At 41.2% G+C, this 20219-nt stretch overlaps 1 protein-coding gene and 1 pseudogene across 4 annotated transcripts in view; one reads left to right on the plus strand and one right to left on the minus strand.

Annotated features, from left to right (window-relative positions):
- The window catches only part of ANO10 (anoctamin 10), a 206028-nt gene that overhangs the window by 99060 nt on the left and 86749 nt on the right, over positions 1-20219 (minus strand). The window lies entirely within an intron of this gene.
- On the plus strand, positions 2773-3801 carry LOC149525408 (uncharacterized; annotated as a pseudogene).

Below are 20219 nucleotides of genomic sequence, written 5' to 3' on the forward strand. Positions count from 1 at the left end.
TCATCCTGTTTACCTCTGACCATTTCTCTAACTTGCTAAGGTCATTTTGAATTATGTCCCTATCCTCCAAAGAAGTTGCAACCCCACCCAGTTTGGTATCATCTGCAAACTTAATAAGCGTACTCTCTATCCCAATATCTACATCATTGATGAAGATATTGAACAGTACGGGTCCCAAAACAGACCCTTGAGGAACTCCACTTGCTATCCCTTTCCAGCAGGATTTAGAACCGTTAACAACAACTCTCTGACTACGGTTATCCAGCCAATTATGCACCCACCTTATCGTGGCCCTATCTAAGTTATATTTGCCTAGTTTATCAATAAGAATATCATGCGAGACCGTATCAAATGCCTTACTAAAGTCTAGGTATATGACATCCACCGCTTCTCCCTTATCCACAAGGCTCGTTATCCTATCAAAGAAAGCTATCAGATTAGTTTGGCATGACTTGTTCTTCATAAACCCATGCTGGCTATTCCCTATCACTTTATTACCTTCCAAGTGTTTGCATATGATTTCCTTAATTACCTGCTCCAGTATCTTCCCTGGGACAGACGTTAAACTGACCGGTCTGTAGTTTCCTGGGTTGTTCTTATTCCCCTTTTTATAGATGGGCACAATATTTGCCCTTTTCCAGTCTTCTGGAATCTCCCCTGTCTGCCATGATTTTTCAGAGATCATAGCTAAAGGCTCAGATACCTCCTCTATCAGCTCCTTGAGTATCCTGGGATGCATTTCATCAGGACCTGGTGACTTGCTGACATCTAACTTTCCTAAGTGATTTTATTAAACTAAGTGATTTTATTAAATCAGCAGGGATTCTACACAGATGAATGAAAAGCAGTACTCCCTCTGAATGATGGGATGAGGAACATCAACTACACTAGCTGAAGAGTGATTATAGTTCTGCTTTCCTGAACTGGGCATTTGTTCTGGCAGCTACATCCTGGCTGTGTCTACATAGCCCAGTCTTGTGAAAGAACATATGCAAATGAGGCGTGGCAATGAATATTGCTGTGCCTCATTTGCATACTTAATGAGTCGCCATTTTGGGGCAAGGGGCTTTTACGCAAGAAAGAGCAGTCTATACTTCCCCTTCTTGCGTAAAACCCCCCTCTTGTGCAAGAGCCATTCTGCCTAAAAATAAGCAGCAGAATGGCTCTTGTTCAAGAAGGAGCAGTGTAGACTACTCCTTCTTGCACAAAAGTGGCGGCTCATTAAATATGCAAATGAGGTGTGGCGATATTCATCGCCACACCTCATTTGCATATGTTCTTGTGCAAGACTGGGCAATGTAGATGTAGCCCAGTATATAAAATGCCTGACAAAAGTCAGTAGTAGGTTACTCCACACCACTGACTTGCAGATCTCAGATATGTTTCTGAAACAGGCCAAGGGTCCCTGAAACTATGATAGAATGAGGGCTTGGCTACACGTAAAACACGACAGCTGCACAGCTCTAGCCCTTCAGCCTCTACACTACATATACTGATGGGCAGGACTCTCCCACTGGCATTGGTAATCCACTTCACTGAGAGTCAGTAGCTAGGCTGATGGAAGAATTCTATATCTATTGATCTAGGAAGCCCTCTATACAGGGACTTACGTAGACTTAAATTACACCCTTGAGCAAAGTAGTTATGTAGATCTAAGTTTCTAGTGTGGACCAGCCTAAGACTTGAAGTTCAATGGAAGCCAACCTGTAACACAGCAAGATATGCAGAGTAAATCATCGTTCTTTATGCTTGACAGCCTGACCTTTGGAATGGTCAGCTACAGCCACAAACATACAAGAGAACCTAATGGTTTGGTCTTGTCAACACAGTAGAACTCTGGAAACCTCTAGTAGTGTGCAACTTCTCTCCCAACGAAGAATATAGTTTTGAAAAGAAAACATGCACATTAATTGACTTCTGGTGGAATTCTGAATCACCTTGGAGATGAACTTTGCATGAACTTTTAGCACCACTTTACACCTTTGATATGTAATAAGTGTTTGAAGCTCAGTCATTCTCCCGGACAAAGCGATCAAAAGTTGGGAGACTGTCTTCACAGCAAGATGATGCATGGAATATACTAAAAGTGGTTCAAAGTAGGGATTTTAAAATGTGTTTAATTATGTAATCATATAACCATTGAAAAATTAGGACCCTATTGCTGTCAGATGAGAGAGGACTGAGCACAGTTATACAGAAAGATGGTAAACTGAAATTGCTGTGAGGTGGACCTTAATAGAATTGAACAAAAAAGCTAAGAATTTCAGATGCAGCAAGTAGTCAATCTGTAGTCCTGAAGCCTGTAAACATTCTAGGCCCTCTTAGGAAGCATTTTTTTGACAAACAAGTCCTTCTGATGGAGAGAGCTCTGCAAATCCACGGATATCTGCCAGTATCAACATCAACAGCTGATGTTGATACAACATGAACATCAACATGATACAGTTCTGCGGTGATCTGGAAGCCTACTTTCGCCATCTCCGACTCAAGGAATACTTTCAACACAACACTGAACAGCGCACTGATGGACAGATACGCTCCCTCCAACAGTACAAGAAGAAAAATTCTGCATGGACTCCTCCTGAGGGTCAAAATGACAGACTGGACCTATACATAGAATGCTTCCTCTGACATGCACAAGCAGAGATTGTGGAAAAATAGCATCTCTTGACCCATAACTTCAGCCATGTGGAACGCAATGCCATCCACAGCCTCAGAAACAACTCTGACATCATAATCAAAGAAGCTGACAAAGGAGGTGCTATTGTCATCATGAATAGGTCAAACTACCAAAAGGAGGCTGCCAGACAACTCTTCAATACCACATTCTACAGGCTACTTTCCTCAGATCCCACTGCGGAATTCACTAAGAAACTGCACCGCCTGCTCAAGACACTCCCTACACAAGCACAGGAACAAATCTACACAGACAAACCTCTAGAGCCCCAACCAGGGTTATTCTATCTACTACCCAAGATCCATAAACCTGGAAGTCCTGGACGCCCCATCATATAGGGCATTGGCACTCTCACTGCAGAACTTTCTGGATATGTGGACTCTCTTCTCATACCTTACGCAACCAGCATTCCCAGCTATCTCCGAGACACCACTGACTTCTCGAGAAAACTACAATGCATTGGTGATCTTCCAGAAAACACCATTCCAGTCACCATGGCTGTAGAGGCTCTCTACACTAACATCCCACACGTAGATGGAATACAAGCTGACAGGAACAGTATCTCTGACGATGCCATGGCACAACTGGTGGTTGAGCTCTGTGACTTTATCCTCTCACTCAACTATTCCAGATTTGGGGACAATTTATACCTCCAAACCAGTGGCACCGCTATGGGCACCTGCATGGCCCCACAATATGCCAACATTTTTATGGCCAACCTGGAACAATGCTTCCTCAGCTCTTGTCCCCTAGCGCCCCTCCTCTACTTACGCTACATTGATGACATCTTCATCATCTGGACCCATGGAAAGAAGGCTCTGGAAGAATTTCACCATGATTTCAACAATTCCCACCCCACCATCAACATCAGCCTGGACCAGTCTACACAAGAGATCAACTTCCTGGATACTATGGTGCAAATAAGTGATGGTCACCTAAACACCACCCTATGCCGAAAACCTACAGATCACTATGCCTACCTACATGCCTCCAGCTTCCATCCAGGACACACCACACGATCCATCGTTTACAGCCAAGCACTAAGGTATAACTGCATTTGCTCCAACTCTTCAAACAGAGACAAACACCTACAAGATCTACACCAAGCATTCTTGAAACTATAGCCATTTGTACATAAGCCTGTGAAAAAATAAAACTGATGGTACATAGTGAATATAAAGGTTGGTTTTGCCACAAACATTATTGCCTAGGTCTTATCTAATATTTAACAGGATAAATTATTTTGATAGGTTTATAATTTACTCAGTATTGTTCTCATAGGGTACAGCTAGATTACAAGAGTTTTTCTGGGATACCTTCTGCATCCAGGGATGCATTTGCTCTTCCATTGTTTTTCCACAAGAACAAATGTGCTCTTTCAGAAGCCCCTGTATTCCATGTTCTATGAGGAATAAGGGGGCTTCCAAAACAGGGTTTTTTCCCCCGACATTTGGCCCAATCTAGACAGGGCCTCTGCAGACAAAAGGATCGAAAAAAGCGGCAGTGTAGCCGTACCTCTGGATTGAAAAAAGGAGTTACAGTTGGTTTGAAATGGCACACTACAGGCAGATGTTGGCTGAGCCCTGTGTACTCAGAACCATTTTTGAGTCACAGCCAGCATGCATATGAATGTACCTCCTTTAACCCCAACAATCCACAGACCAAAGATCTAAACACTCCTATAACCATCCCTAAGCTGTCCACTACCTCCAAAAGCCTTATCTGAAATGCAGCTGGTTTCTGAAGCAGAGATGGGGAAGCAACACATTTGAGGAAGGTGGGGAAAAAACACCTTTTCTAAGTAATCCTTTTTTCCCCTTCATTACACCAACTGTTTGTTGGAGACAAGATTGCAACAATTTCCCTGAGGTGCTGGGCACAGAAACCATATTATACTTGAATAAGTCCAGTCCTCTGCTCTTGAAACCATAATCAGATCACAGAAGATTCAGAAAGGCATATACCATGTACTGCCTCTGCAATTTTTTTTTAAAAGGCACAATAGCATTTTTTAGCAATGAAGCTACCACTCCTCTAACACCTGAGACAATCAAGTAACAAAATCACCACTTTCCTCATAGCAAAGCTGGATATAATGTTTTTGTCAAGTCCAGTGGATAACTCAGCCAAGGTGGAATCTTGATCAAAGATCAAAAAAAGTTTGTTAGTCTTTCTAAATGGTTGAGTCCAGCAATTCCCAACCTTTTTGAGAATACCTTTTCAATCTATTATAATTTCACCAACCAAGAAAAAAAGGAAAAGAAAAGTAAGAAAGGAAAAAGAAAAAAAAAAGTAAGGACCAGGTCCACCGCGGTGGGCCTGATCCTTATTTTAAAGCTTTCCAGCCCCTGCAGTACTGTCACCAATCACATGTTGGGAACCACAGATTTTGTCCTTTCATAATAGTGACTAGTAGCTGGTTTAGCATCAAAGGGTGCGTCTAAACAGCAGGGCTTAACTCAAAATAAGCTATGCAAATTGAGCTATGCCAATTGTGTAGCTTATTTTGAAATTGGGAGCATCTACTCAACATTTATTTCAAAATAGAGCACTCTTCCTCTGACTTCCCTTACTCCTGGTACAATGAGGGTTACAGGAATTGGAGTAAGAAGTCTTCTAGGTTGACAGTATTTCAACATTATTTCAAAATAACTGCCTGCTGTATAAACGTGAACTTAGTTATTTTGAAATAACACTAGTTATTTCAAAATAATGTTGCTGTATACACAAACCCTAAGATTATTACTACAATTATTATTAAATTTCATCCAACATATTTATCCCTTTTTAGATATTTACTAGCTGGACTTACCCAGCGTTGCCCGGGAAACCGGAGGAACAAAATTTAGAAAAACAGAAGCTGGTTCTAACAGCCTACAGCCACACCTTAGCTGCCAGTGCCTGACATCTGGCTGTTATGGCAGACTCCCATGTTTTTCTACTGCTGCATACAGCAAAATCTCTGACTCAAAAAAGAGGCATTGCAATATTGAGAATCAGAGCTGTTTGACTTGGCAAACTTAGATACAAAAGTCACAATAGAAACTATGTCTCTGTTTTCTTCCCATGTCATGATACTTGGAGCCATTAAAAGCACAGTGCAAGGGAGAGCTCCCAAATCACCATGGCTTGTTTCCCCACCATTGCTGGAAGCACATGGAGGCCCCTCTTCAATAATACAATGTTTTGCTTCTTATCAGATGGTATTTTTGCTAATTATCCTTGTAGAAGCTAATGTTTTTTTGGTAGGGAAGTAGGGGATAGGCATGCTGGGTTTGCAAATTCTCATCCAAGAGTTGAGTATAGCGATGCCTCAATCAATGAGGCTGGCCCTACTGAATCAGAGATTTCAAGGTGACACCTCAAACTCTTCTCTCATCTTTTTTGATGAAACTATGAGTCAGCTACCTGAGTCTGCTGGCACCTTTACAGTCCCTCCTCCAGCACCACCCTCTTGACCAGCTGCCCCTCCCATGGACTGCATCTCTCACCCCCCCCACTCCAGGATCATCCAGTATCAAACCCAGGACCAGTGCCCAGATTTGAGGGATTTCCCCCCCCCCGGCCTTGGATTAATTTCTTACCCACCCAGCATCATCCAGTGCTGCCCCTTGGGCCAGTGCCCCTCAAAGGAGCCCCCCCCCATAGGCTTCATTTCTCTCTCACTCCCTGCAAGATTGTCCAGCCACACTTCCTTCATCCCCTACAATCCTCCCCTCCCCTCACTCGCCTCCAACGGTCCAGCCCTAACCCCCTACAATCCTGCCCTCCCCCCACTTGCCCCGAATGGTCTAGCCCCAACCCCCCACAATCCTGCCCTCCCCCTACTCGCTACCAATGGTCCAGCCCCCCAACAATATAGCCCCCACAATCCCTCCCTACCCCCCACTTGCCCCCAACAGTCCAGCCCCCCCCCAGACCAGCCCTCTCCCCCTTCCCCCGCTCTCACCTCCAGGTCCCCAATGCGCCTCCTTCCGGACATTTTTTTCAAAGTGGCAGCTGAGCGGTAACAGCAGCCCCACCCCCTCTGCCTAGAGCGAGCACCAGCAGCAACCCGCCCGCATATTGGTCGGTTGCTGGGCCCCAAGCCAATCGCAGTATTGAAGAGGGGCCTCCATAAGCTTCCAGCAATAGCAGGGAAGCCACTTCTCCCTGCACTGCCAAGCTCCATGCAGCCCTGGGGAGAGGCGAAGGTCTCTCATCTCTTTCCTCCCACAATACCTTAAAACCTTCTCCTGGAGGAAAGGTTATCCCATGGAAAGTTTGGTTGCAGTAGGTCTTATAGTGTCCAAGTTATTAGAGCACAAACATAAAAACATTCTCCTTTATATACATAAAAACATTCTCCTTTATAAGATAGTTAGAAGTTTTTCACATTATTTAGGACAATGCTTTTTCATTTTATCTAATGTTTTTTATTCTTATAATACATACACAACAACAGCATTTTGTTTATAGACAATCTGAACTAGGGATGTTAAATACTGGTTAATTGAATAGCCAATTAACCTTATGAATTCTTATCAGTTACTCAATTATTCTATAGTCCCCAGGGTTGAGGCTGACAGCCATTGTGCTCCAGCCCCACTCTCGAGTAGTCCTCTGTACTGCTGCCTCTGATACAGAAGCAGCAGCACAAAGTACCAGGCAGGAGCTGGTCTGTGAGGGTAGCCAGTTTAAAAGCCAGCACTCCTCACCGGCTGTCCATCACCCCACGTGTGGGGTGCAAATTGGAACTGAGCTGGGCTGCCAGCCCACCTGGCTCCTAATACACTTTAAAGGCAGAGCTGCAGTGTGGGTAGGTCCTGGATCTGGCGTAAGCAGCCTGCTAAAAAATGTACTGGCCGGGGAGGGCGGGGCGGGAGGTGAGGTGAGGGATGAGTGTAGTCTATAGCATTAACCTATAAACTTTTGCTTGGTTAATCAATTAATCGACTACGCTATTACATCCCTAATCTGAACACTTCCTAATCTGACCATTTAGAACCTTATGCTTTTATGAATTCTTAAGTGCTACTTATAACATTACAAATTTAACAGTATTTTCAGAATAACAGATACACAAATTTTGCTACTGAAAACCACTGAGACAGCGTAAGAATTGTTATTTATTTCCAAATTAATACAACTTTTGTACACTAATGCTTCTTTATAGCTACACATATATTCTGAAAATGAATCTGATTATATTGATAACAGTGGAGCAGCTAAAAAGCATTGCTAAAATCATGTACCATTTATTTTGCAGTACAAAGCAATAAGGAATTTAATCTCAAGAAAGGACAGAAAGAAAAATAATGATTCCATAAGCTATGCATACTGACTAATTGTGACTGATTAGCAGTCACAATGATCACTAAAGATTTGGGGGAAGCTTTCTTTTTTCTGTTTTCTTTCTTTTCTCATGTTATGAGACTGTCTGTTCAAAAGCATAAAAGAACAGCGATAGGCTCAGAAGTATTCATCAGATTTTTTATCCAAAATCAATATGTTGTTTCTCTAAATCAACAAAAAGACTGGGAGCAAGAACTACAGAAACTGCAATACCTCTCTGTTAAATTACACTTGTTCTTTATAAGCAACTGGCAGTCCCTCAATGGACATTCTATACTTCATTAAACTGTACTAATTTTAATTTTTTAATTGTCAAATAACAGACTTCATTTCAAAGAATACAGTTTATGCATTCCACTTGCAATGACCCATCTAAAAGGAAAATGAATCTTTTTATGTCTAATTCATAGTAAACAGTGAAAACTGAACTGTATTTTATTTTGGAAACAATATATTATGCAGACAAAAATTATCCTTAAGAACACTAGTTGTTGGATACCCCTAGTAATCATTTTTGCATCGACTATTTGATTAGTTGATAAGGGCCCTGCTAGCTCTTGCAACATTTCAAAAGCAAAGCACGTGCGTGGGGAGCGTAGGGCCAGTAGGAGACTCAAGCAGTCCCCACCGGTCCTGCGCTCTCTGCTTTTCTTGTACGTTTCAAAAGCAGGGAGCGCAGGGCCAGCGGGTGGTTGCTTGAGTCTCCCACTCACCCCCTGCTCCTGCAGCACTTCTGCTTTTGAAATGTAGCAAGAGCCCCACACTTGCTATATTTCAAAAGGTGGAAGTGCTGCCAGTTCCTTGCTCTCCCCTGCCCCCTCCCCCATGGAGACGTTGTTAGGGAAACTGGCTTTTAACCTAGCTCCCGCTCCCCCCCTTGCTGCCTTTTTCTGATAGAGGCAGCAAGGGGGGGAGAGGAGTGACTAATCGAGTCAACTATCCGATAAGCATATGCTTATCGGATAGTCGACTACTCGCTTACATCCCTAATCAGGGATGCTGTGTCTCTCTGAACAGACGATGGGGAGGGAGGTGAGAAAATGATAAATATACTTTGTATTTATGTTGCATTTCCTGAGTTGGGTTTGCCCTTTGCCACCTTAAATGAATTTTTAAATGAATTGTTGATATATTTGTGCATGCATGTCTATTCACACTCTCACATGCGCTGACAATATTAAACTTAAAGTAGCAATTCAGTTCTTACTGTTTATTAAAATTAAGAGTAAAAAGAAATTTAGTTGTAATTTTATAAACTAAACTTTTAGGTTTTTCCCTTTTGGATTATTTGCTCTCTGAAACCTTTCTGCCACTGTATTGTTTTACAGTTATAACTCCTTATATTCATCTTTCTCAAGGCATTGATTGACAGGCTATTTGTCCACAGTCATGAAAGGAGACTTGCAGAGCTGATCCAAGACCCTAGATCTTCTTAATTTTCAGTCTTTTTCTTTTACTATTCAACCACATTATTTTCTTTCTTTCTGTGTAATCATATGCTTCCAGAAAGCAAGTACTTATAGGAATAATTTTAAAAATGACTTGCAATATATCAAACTTGAACAAGGAGAATATAATAAAAAAAGCAATTTTCTTGGCCATTTCTCTGCCTCAATTTCTCTATTATTTCAAATATTTGGATATGAATAGACTTTCATAACCCATCTTTTTTATATAAATGATCTTCCAGTGAATTAATCCTGTGTTTATTACCTCAGTGCATTGCCATGGAAATGTCATGTCACTAATTCAGCATTATGGCTTTCGTGAAGAAGTGAGTAAGGGAAAAAAATGGTTGGTTGTGAGAGAAGAAAAGCCACAAATATCTTTAAATAATATTAAAAGGTCTTTTTGTGTAAATGACTTTTTTCAATAGATTATGAAAATCTGATATGGTTCCTTGGTTACTTCCAAACATTTAATTTTACTGATAATAAACAGCATAGCAATACACTGAGTTTTTACTTTCCACCTAGTTCAATAAGCGCTTTTTAATTTTCATAATTTCTCTCTCTCTCTCTCTCTCTCTCTCTCTCTCTCTCTCTCTCTCAGAAAACTATGTAAATGATCTAAGGGGATCTGCAATTTTAGGTGAAACAAGGGGCATGAACGGGATAATTTAATATCGCCTGTTACTGGCACAATTCTGAAAGACTATCATACCATCATTTAGCTGAATGCATTTAATACACTATTAGCTGGTTAACCTGTACAACTTAAAATAACTATATAAAAAAGAGAGATTCTTTCTGTGCCACAAGGACATTTTAAAGAACATCTATACATGCTTTAACAATACTTACAAGTGATTCCCAGGCATCAGTAGGGGTTCTGGTACTTTTAACCCTTTGTAACTAATATTCTAAGCTAATTACATACTTTGGGTATTCAGAAATGCAGCATAGTCTGGGAAAACAGAAACTTCTCAACTCTGCCTTTGATTTGCTGCATGTTCTTGGACTGGTAACTTAACCTTATTTTTTCTGGCAATAAAACTGCTGAAAATTAAAATTAAACTTTTTCCCAGTAGAAACTTCAAGGTTATGTAAAGATTATTTTGTACCTGTACAAAAAAATCTAGGTCGAAGTAAAAACCATAAGAAGGAGAAACTTCTTGATGGCAGACTGTTGATCTTCAGCTCCTTGTGGAGACAGCTGACTGAAGGCAGGTGTTCCCCAGGAAATCACTGCCCAGTGGACCCCTGCTGAAGGAAGGAAGGGCCCAATACTGATTCACTTTGAAAGGGAACCACAAACTCCCCCTAGGTAACACACTCCCCAACCATCGTACAGATCCCCTGCATCAGCTATTGAGTTTGGAAAAGCAGCTGCCAAAACAACAGACTTCAGGGTGGCCAAAGCACATGCACTGCAACTTGACCCGTGCATATTAGCATGGAGATTCTGGGGACACAGGTTCTATAGGCAGGTCTAAACTCCCACCACACTGTGAGGCACACAACTCTGCCTGGCACGAGGAGCTCATATTTGGCTGTTTCTACTAGGGATGTAAACAAATAGTCATGTATATGATTAATTGATAAGCCTAGGCTCTGTATCAGAGGCAGCAATGGGGAGGAAGCAGGAGCCAGTGATGGGGGGAGGAGGTTTAAAAGTGATAGGGGGAGCTTGCTTAAAAGCCCGTTTTCCCTCTAGCACCTTCTCTGCAGTGCTACCTGCCCTCCCGCCCTCTTGTGCTGCTGTCTCTACCAGAAGAAGCAGTGCCGGGCAGGCAGGGGAGACTGCTGCAAAGCAGCTTCTGTGTGCAGGGAGGGTCCCAGCTTGCTATGGACAGAGGCTGCTCCATGGGATGCAGAGCAGCATCTGTCCATGGCAAGCCTGGGTTTGTCATGGGCAGAGGCAAGAGTTGTAGATGGAGTTGTAATCAGAGGTTAGCTGCAGTGTTAGAACATCTGCAGTGTTAGAATAACTATCTATACTAATGGTATGGGCAGAGAGTTCTAAGATTAAGTAGCAGATTACGGAAAGAAAAATCAAAAGTAATCCATTTCACAGGAAATGAGAAGTAACAAGTTATCTATTTTAATTTAGAATTCTTGGACATCATTCTATAAAACTAAAAAATGTAAATTAAACAAAACTGAAAATACGTTTACCTGGAAAAATATTTTGAAATATATATTTTAAAATATATTTTGAAACCGATATTAAAAATCTAGCACTTTCTCCACTAATTTTCAACCCAGAATGAATTTCTTAATTGTAGGCCTCAATCTTGTATAGTCTCATGCACTTGCTTCACTTTACTAGGATCTCAGTTTAGTACAGTAGTTAAGCATGTGCTTCACTTCAAGCACAAGTGGTACCACTCATATAAATGGGACCTTTTGTACTTAAAAAGTTAAGCTGTTTAGTATCCCACTGAACTGGGGCTGAGAATAGTCCCATTGAAGCCTCTCTCATAGCAGAAATAGGCAGTCTCAAATAAACCCTTTTTTAAAAATTAACATATATATTTAATTTTTAAAAGAAAGTTTTGGCTTCAGTCTAATTAATTCTAAATTTGAAAAGGAAAATCTCCAATGTAATCCTTTAAAAAAAAAAAAACATGCCAACAGCCAAATACAAATAAGCAATAACTCTGAAAAATGTCAGGGTCAACTTGGATAATCAGTTGAACATGTCCTCCTGGTACAATACTGTGCTCAAAAGGGCTAATGTAATCCTTCGATACATAAATGGGAATCTTGATTAGGAATAAAGAGGTTATTTTACCTCTGACTTTGGCACTGCTGTGACTGATGCTGGAGTCAACAATTCAAGAGGGAGAATGATAAATTGGAGAGGATTCAGAGAAGAGTCACATGGATGATTAAAGGATTAGACAACATGACACAGTGATAGACTCAAGAAGCTTAATCTATTTAGTTTAAACAAGAGAAGGTTAAGTAGTAACTTGATTACACTTTATAAATACCTATATGGGGAACAAATATTTAATAATGGACTCTATTAGTTACTACTGACAGTTTTAGAAAAACAACCAATCTTAATGTTAAAAAAATATGCTCTGTGACTTATTTGGGAGGAGTTCTATGGCCTGTATTATACAGAAGATCAGGCTGGATGATCATTGTGCCCATCTGGCCTTGAAATCTATGAATTAATGTGTATAGTACATAGTAAAAGACACTGCAAACAAATTATTCATGGTCATTCTGATCAGGAAAAAGTATTCAGTGACGTGGACTTTCTTGCACATAAAAACAAATGAGGTTTTTGAATAGAATCTAATCTTGGAAACTTGCCCGTTTTGCTTCAATTCTGCTTTCCTTTTGAGACACTTAGGTGAGCATCTAACTTAGATTTGGGCCCTCAGTTTTCATGGTTATGACTGTAATTGACAAGATACTCTAATAATTAACTAGAAAATCTCTTTCTCTCTCTATCAGTTTGCCCAAATATGCTCATCTAATAATCACATTGACAATTTGTCAGAATCTGGACAGACAGATTTAATTTGCATCAAGTTGAAGCAGAATGGAGGCATCTCCGTCTTTAATATGGGAGTTCCATCTGGGGGAAGAAATGGTCACTCACCCTCAGCAGTAATTGTGCTACTTCAAATGTGTGTCCCTATAGGTGCTTCATTCTAGGTGTGCTAGTGCCCCCTGCATCTATGATTGGAGATTTCTCATAGCAATCTCCATTCAGCATAGGGCATGCAGGTTAGTCTGTTGCATGTCCCGTCTCACTGTTACATACCACTGTGAGAGTGAATTTCTTTTCTACCATGGCAGAGAACTCCAAAGTAGTAGGGAAGGAGAACAAGTAATACAGCATCCATAGGCACACACTCCAAAAAACCACAGTTACTGCACAGGGCAACCGTTACTTCTTTCAGTAATGCCCCTATAGGTTCTTTGGTCTAGTTGACTACCAAGCAGCATTATCTAAAGTGGAGGTGGATTCAGAATTAAATCCAGTACAACAGAAAGCACAGTGAAGCTGAACATAATATCAGAAACAGAGTCATGAGTATAGTGTTCAGAGAATATATATTCTCAAATCTCAAATGGCAGCTTTACATATCTCAGTGAGAAAGGCCATGGGAATACCAATAGGCCTTGATGAATGGGTATGTATGACCACTTTTTATGGCCTACATTAGTCCAATATAATCTGACATATATCATTTTTTCATTTGAGGATTGTCAGCACCCAGAAAGTCTGGAATTAGCATTTCTACTTTGTAAAAAAATTGCAGCTTGGATTTTGTATACTATGACTTACCTGTGAACTCAAAACTGATTTTTCTTTGCCTATTTTACAGTAGCAAGAAGGGGTTTTTAATCAGTGAAGATAGACAGCTATGTATGACGATTTTCCTCTACAGAAGTTTAAAATAAGAAAAAGATTATAATTTTCTCTCTCATCTGATACTACTACACTAACACCTAATTGAATATAATAATTTTAAAATGATTGATATATATTTTGATGTGCTCAGTTTCAAGTTATATCAAGCACACTTCCATCAAATACTCCTTCTGATTTCTATTTTGAATGTCCTTTCTATACCTGAAGGTATATCACAAGCCTTTCTTAATATTAATACTTTCTTGTACAGGCTAAAGGTTTCCTGAATCTCTATTCATTACTATTTATTATTATAAAATTGTTGTTGAGTGCTAACACTGTGCCCCATTCTATTCAGAAGCAGAGAGCATATGTGGTTATTTCTCTGAGTTGCTTAAATTCAAAGGGCCTATATCTTCAGCCCTTGTTTATGAGTAGTCAATAGCTTGCAAGGTTTCGTTTTCTAATTTTTTTTTTTTTTTTTTTACTAGAAATAGTGCTGGAGTTCCCTACTGAAAGAAACTATACCTCATATTTTATACTACATTGGTTCACATTCAGAGAGGTGGGAATTTTGCAACAATAAGGCTTATGCTTTTTTTTTTTTAAATTAAAGTATAAATTACAGAGAAACTGAGGGTACCAGAAAAGCATTAGGCTACTGTCTATGCTCACGTGGACTCTGACTCAGGAATGCATCTCTATCCAAGATTGCTCTTAAATATGTGATTTCTATATTTTATCTATTTTTTTAAATATCACTCCTATTTCTAATCATAATCTTGAGTGTCATGGGTGGAAAACTAAGGATATAATAGGTTGTGTTTAGACTGGCCAGTTTTTCTGGAAAATCAGCCGCTTTTCTGGAAAAACTTGTCAGCTGTCTACACTGGCCATTTGAATTTCTGAAAAAGCACTGACTTCCTACTGTAAGAAATCAGTGCTTTTTGCGGAAATACTATGCTGCGCCCATTCGGGCAAAAGTCCCATTTGCGCAAAACTTTTGCGCAAAAGGGCCAGTGTAGACAGCTCAGATTTGTTTTGCGCAAAAAAGCCCCGATCGCGAAAATGGCGATCGGGGCTTTTTTGCACAAAAATGCGTCTAGATTGACCACAGATGCTTTTCCACAAAAAGTGTTTTTGTGGAAAAGCGTCCATGCCAATCTAGACGTGCTTTTCCGAAAATGCTTTTAACGGAAAACTTTTCCGTTAAAAGCATTTCCGTAAAATCATGCCAGTCTAGACGTAGCCATAGTGTTTATGTAGTTCAGTGACCTGAGCTGCTGAACATCCCTAGATACTTTACAATAGTGCAAACAGAAATGGAAATTTTCAAATGTAGGTGCCTACACTTCCGGCACCCAAGTTCATATTTAGACCCCTTAACTGACTCTGGCCTGTTTTTCAAAGATGCTGCACATGTCAAATGAAGTCAACAGGAGTGCACCTCATTTCCAGTCAGAATTTGTCTAACTTCAGCTTTCAGACACTGGATTTTGTTATATATTTTTCTGCTACACTGAAAAGCCCATTATCAAAATTCTGTTCCCTGTATACATACAGGACATACCTCTCTAGTCCAGAATTTTGTCCTCTAGCAACATACACAGTCCGGAAGCAACTCCTTCCCTCACTCAGTATCTCCTCCCCTCCCTCCTGTCAGAGCTTCCTGAGTACTGCAAATCAGCTGGTTTGCAGTGTTCAAGCTCAGGGAAGGAGGGAAATTAGACAGGGAGGGGCTCACTCAGGGGAGGAGGCGGGGAAGAATTGAGAAGAGGCAGGATAATGTAGAACAGAGGCGGGAAGAGGAAGGGTGGGGTTTTGGGGTAAACAGGAGGAGTGAGGACAGGGCTTGGAGAGGAAGGGAGGATTGAGCATTCCACTCCTTCCCCAGATGAGGAGTTAGCTGGATGTCTGTCTGTAGTGGGTGGAGACTAGTTTCCTGTGGTCAGGCAAAGTCCTGCCTGTCCTGGCTCTCGGAGTTCTGTGCTGTATTTAACTGTAATTTACGCCAGACATGTCTTCTAATTGACCAGCAAGCAGTAGCTGTGTTGGTAATGCTGCTAAACATAAGCATATGCCAATATCAATACAGCAAAAGATGGAATTGAAGAAATTGTAAAAGGGCACATCAGCACGTGCTTTGTGTGAGTTTTACAAAATAGAGCCATCTACAGTGTATAATTTGAAGCAAAAGAATCAAATCCTTATGTTTTTTGCCCAAAGTAACCGTAAGAAAGTACGTGTTCCTACAAGGGGAAAAGCAGCTAGCTTCATAGGAACAAAGATGTTAGCAATTCAGGTGAGCTGGTAATGGCTCCAGCTCCCAGCAGCCAGCCCCTCTGCAACCACTCGGGGTCCCAGCCCTTACCCCGTCCATGCTCCTCATTGCTTGGAACCATAGCAGGGGCAGCTCCAGAGCTCCAGCAGAGTCCAGGAGTAGAGCCAAGCATCCAGTGGCTGAGATCCTACTGCAGAAGACCCAGCAGTTAGGACCCTGGGAAGGGGGCTGGTGGTGGTGCCCCAAGTGGCAGTGACCCTGTGGGTGGAGTCATGCTGGGCTCCAGCTCTGGAGGTGCTACAGAATCTTCTACACCCATACTTCCCATACCTATGGAGACTTTCTGGCTCTATGCACTGACTTGCCCTGATTCAAAAACGTAACTAGTTTGGTACTGAGGTTGCCCGGCTAGAGAGGTTGAGCCTGTACTTACATAGTGTGATAGTCATCCCTTAACCTTCTATTTGTTATGCCAACAGGCTGAGTTTCTTGAGTCTATAAGACATGTTTTCCAATTCTTTAATAATTTTCATGGCTAAACCCTCTCTAGTTTATCAACATCTTTCATTTCTGTTCCAGAAAAACTGTGTTTAATTTACCCGTTTTGGGGAAATTAATTTTTTGTCGAGGGTATGGAATATGTAAAACATTTTGGAAAATGTAAAAAATTTGAGATGTATTTCAAGAAATTAATTTCCTAGCCTCATTCCATGATTAGAACATTCTGAAGTTTTACTGCTTTTCAAGCCAGGAATGTTAGAATTATTAGTATTTGTTATGAATTATGGATGAATAAATATTTTGTCTCCAGTTCTTTTCCTAATGTACAACAGTATTAAGATAGCTATGTACAGAATATTGTTTTCTATGACATAACCTCTGGCTAAATATTAAACTGAGTTATGACTTCTATCTGGAAATTTTATGGGCTGATTTTTATAGTTACCCACTGTGGAAAGGCAAATCCTCTTACTCACCCAGACTCAGTGCTTTCCCCTTTTGTGGCACAGAGGCCTGGAGTAAATCAGCCCCACTATAGATAGCATTATTTTCCCTCTTGAGATATATTTCTCAGTATTTTCCAGATCTGCCTCAGAATTATGGGCTGCGAGTGGACTCAGGTTACAGACACTTCCAATGGAGGGAAGAATCACATTAGAGAACTAGACTACAGCGTCCTGAAATCTTATGACTAGCTCTTAAGGCAAATCAGTGTTACTGTGGACAGAGATAAGGAGCTCGCCACATAAGCAATTTTGCACTAGGGAAGTTAGATATTATGTAACTAAATAGTCGTGTAACTGCATGAAATCTTAGCAGTTACATGACTATTTGATTGTCCCCGAGGGCAGAGTTGGCAGCTCGTGTGCTCCCTGCCCCACACCTGGGAGCCCCCTGCCACCTTGCGTTGCTGCCTCTGTATCAGAGGCAGCAGTGCCAGGTGGCAGGCAGAGGTGGTCCGAGAGGGGAGCCAATTTAAAAACCAGCTCCCCTCATGAACCAGCTGCCTGTTACCCTGTGCTGCTGCCTAGTACCCCATGCTGATAGAAGTCGCAGTGCAGGATGGCACCAGCCCCTGTCCACGGGAGGCCCAAGCTCCCCACGGAGACAGGCTACTTTACAGAAGCCTCTCCCGTCTCCCTCATCCTTATTGCAGCCTCTGACAGAGGCAGTAGCATGGGGGGGGGGGGGAGATGGCACCCCCCAAGACCGGCTCCTGCCTGCCCCCCACCTCTGTAGGAGGCAGCAAGGGGGAGGCAGACAGGTCTACGGAGCCAATATGTTCAGGGAGCTGGTTTGAAAACCGGCTCCCTGTGAATATCTGCTCCAGCCTATCCCGCTCACCTCTGCACTGCTGGCTCTCTCTCTGAGGCAGGCAGATCCAGCCACCATCACTTGCTCCCCCGTCTCTTGCTGTCTCTGATACGGCGGGAGGGTGAGGGGTGGAAATGCACCTAGGCTTATCAGTTAATTGCATAGTCGAATACATGTTGACATCACTATTTTGCACCATTTCATTTTTTTGTATTTGCTTCTTTTTCATTGTATGCATTTGGGGAACAAGAAGAATTCAAACAAAACGTAGAATCCAGCACTTCTATATGTCCATAAAATCCCATAATGTCCCTATTTTTAGGGCCTGTCCCAATTAATAAAGAAAGGGGAAAACAAGACAGAAATTATTAAAATGGCTCTATATAAATCCATTATATGCCTACTGATCTGGTTGCCCCATCTCAAAAAAAGATATTTTTGAACTGGAAAATGTACAGAGAAAGGAAATAAATTTTATTATGGATATGGAACAGCTTCAGTATGAGGAGAGTTTAAAAAGACAAGGACTTTTCAGTCTGGTAGACAACTAAGGGGGGGGGGTCAATAAAGTCACGAATAGTGTGGAGTTAATAAGGAAATACTAATTACTCCTTCGTGTAGCACAAGAACTAAGAGTCACTAAATGACGTTAACAATCAGCAGATTTTAAACAAACAAGAGGAAGTACTAAATAAAACTTATGGAACTCCATGAAAGGGGATACTGTGAAACCAAAACTATAACAGAGTTTATAAAAGAACTAAGTAATAGGTTTGGGGAAATTCCCAAATCTGCACTGTACTTTGTGGGTGATGAATCTGAGGAACTGTCCCGGATTGAAGTGTCATTAGAGAAGGTTTTGGAACAAATAAAAAAACTTAATGTTAACAAATCTCCGGGACCAGATGGCATTCATCCAAGGGTTCTAAAAGAACTCAAATGGCAAATTGCTGAGCTATTATCTGTGGTTTGTAACCTATCCCTTAAATCGGCTTCCATACCTAATGACTGGAAGGTAGCCAACATGACACCAATATTTTAAAAGGGCTCTAGAGGCGATCCTGGCAACTACAGACCGGTAAGTCTAACTTCAGTACTGGGCAAATTAGTCGAAACAATAGTAAAGAATAAAATTGTGAAGCACGTAGAAGAACATAATTTGTTGGACAAAAGTCAGCATGGTTTCTGTAAAGGGAAATCCTGCCTTACTAATATATTAGAGTTCTTTGAAGAGGTTAACAAACATGCGGACAAGGGGGATCCAGTAGATATAGTATACTTAGATTTTCAGAAAGCCTTTGACAAGGTCCCTCACCAAAGGCTCTTATGTAAATTACATGGCCATGGGATAAGAGGGAAGGTCCTTTCTTGGACTGAGAATTGGTTAAAAGACAGGAAACAAAGGGTAGGAATAAATGGTAAATTTTCAGAATGGAGAGGGGTAACTAGTGGTGTCCCCCAAGGGTCAGTCCTGGGACCAATCCTTTTCAACTTATTCATAAATGATCTGGAGAAAGGGGTAAGCAGTGAGGTGGTAAAGTTTGCAGATGATACCAAACTGTTTAGGATAGTCAAGACAGAAGCAGACTGTGAGGGACTCCAAGAAGTTCTCACCAACCTGAGTGATTGGGCAACAAAATGGCAAATGAAATTTAATGTGAATAAGTGTAAAGTAATCCACATCGGGAAAAATAACCCCAACTATATGTACAGTATGATGGGCTAATTTGGCTATGACAAACCAGGAAAGAGATCTTGGAGTTATTGTGGATAGTTCTCTGAAAACTTCCACACAGTGTGCAGCGGCGGTCAAAAAGGCAAATAGGTTGCTAGGAATTATTAAGAAAGGGATAGAAAATAATACCCAGAATATTCTTACTGCCGCCAAAAGGGGCGGGGTTCTTGGATGGAAGGGATGGGGCCAAGACACTTTCTTGCTCCTCCGCCCACAGCTTTACCTATGAGGAACTGAAGACTATAGAATGGACTCCTTTTAAGAGAGGCTGATAAAGTTGTGATATTCATCCATCCCCTTTACAAATGGACAAAAGTAAGGTCCTTCTGAACACCGAATCACAGTTTTCACTACTTGTGCTTTGCAAACTGGAAAGCCTTCTAATCACATTCCTCTTAAAATTAAGCAATACAGATAGAGATCAGGTTCACACTCTGCCAAAATCTCTTGAGACTCACCAAGGATTTCAAATTATGTATCACAATATACCTATTAAGTAGGAAAATATAACTCGATCGCTTTATCAATAAGAAATCAGACACAGAGATCAAATCACT

Source organism: Pelodiscus sinensis, chromosome 2 (genome assembly GCF_052426305.1).
Source record: "Pelodiscus sinensis isolate ZL-2025 chromosome 2, ASM5242630v1, whole genome shotgun sequence".
Classification (NCBI taxonomy): domain Eukaryota; kingdom Metazoa; phylum Chordata; order Testudines; family Trionychidae; genus Pelodiscus; species Pelodiscus sinensis.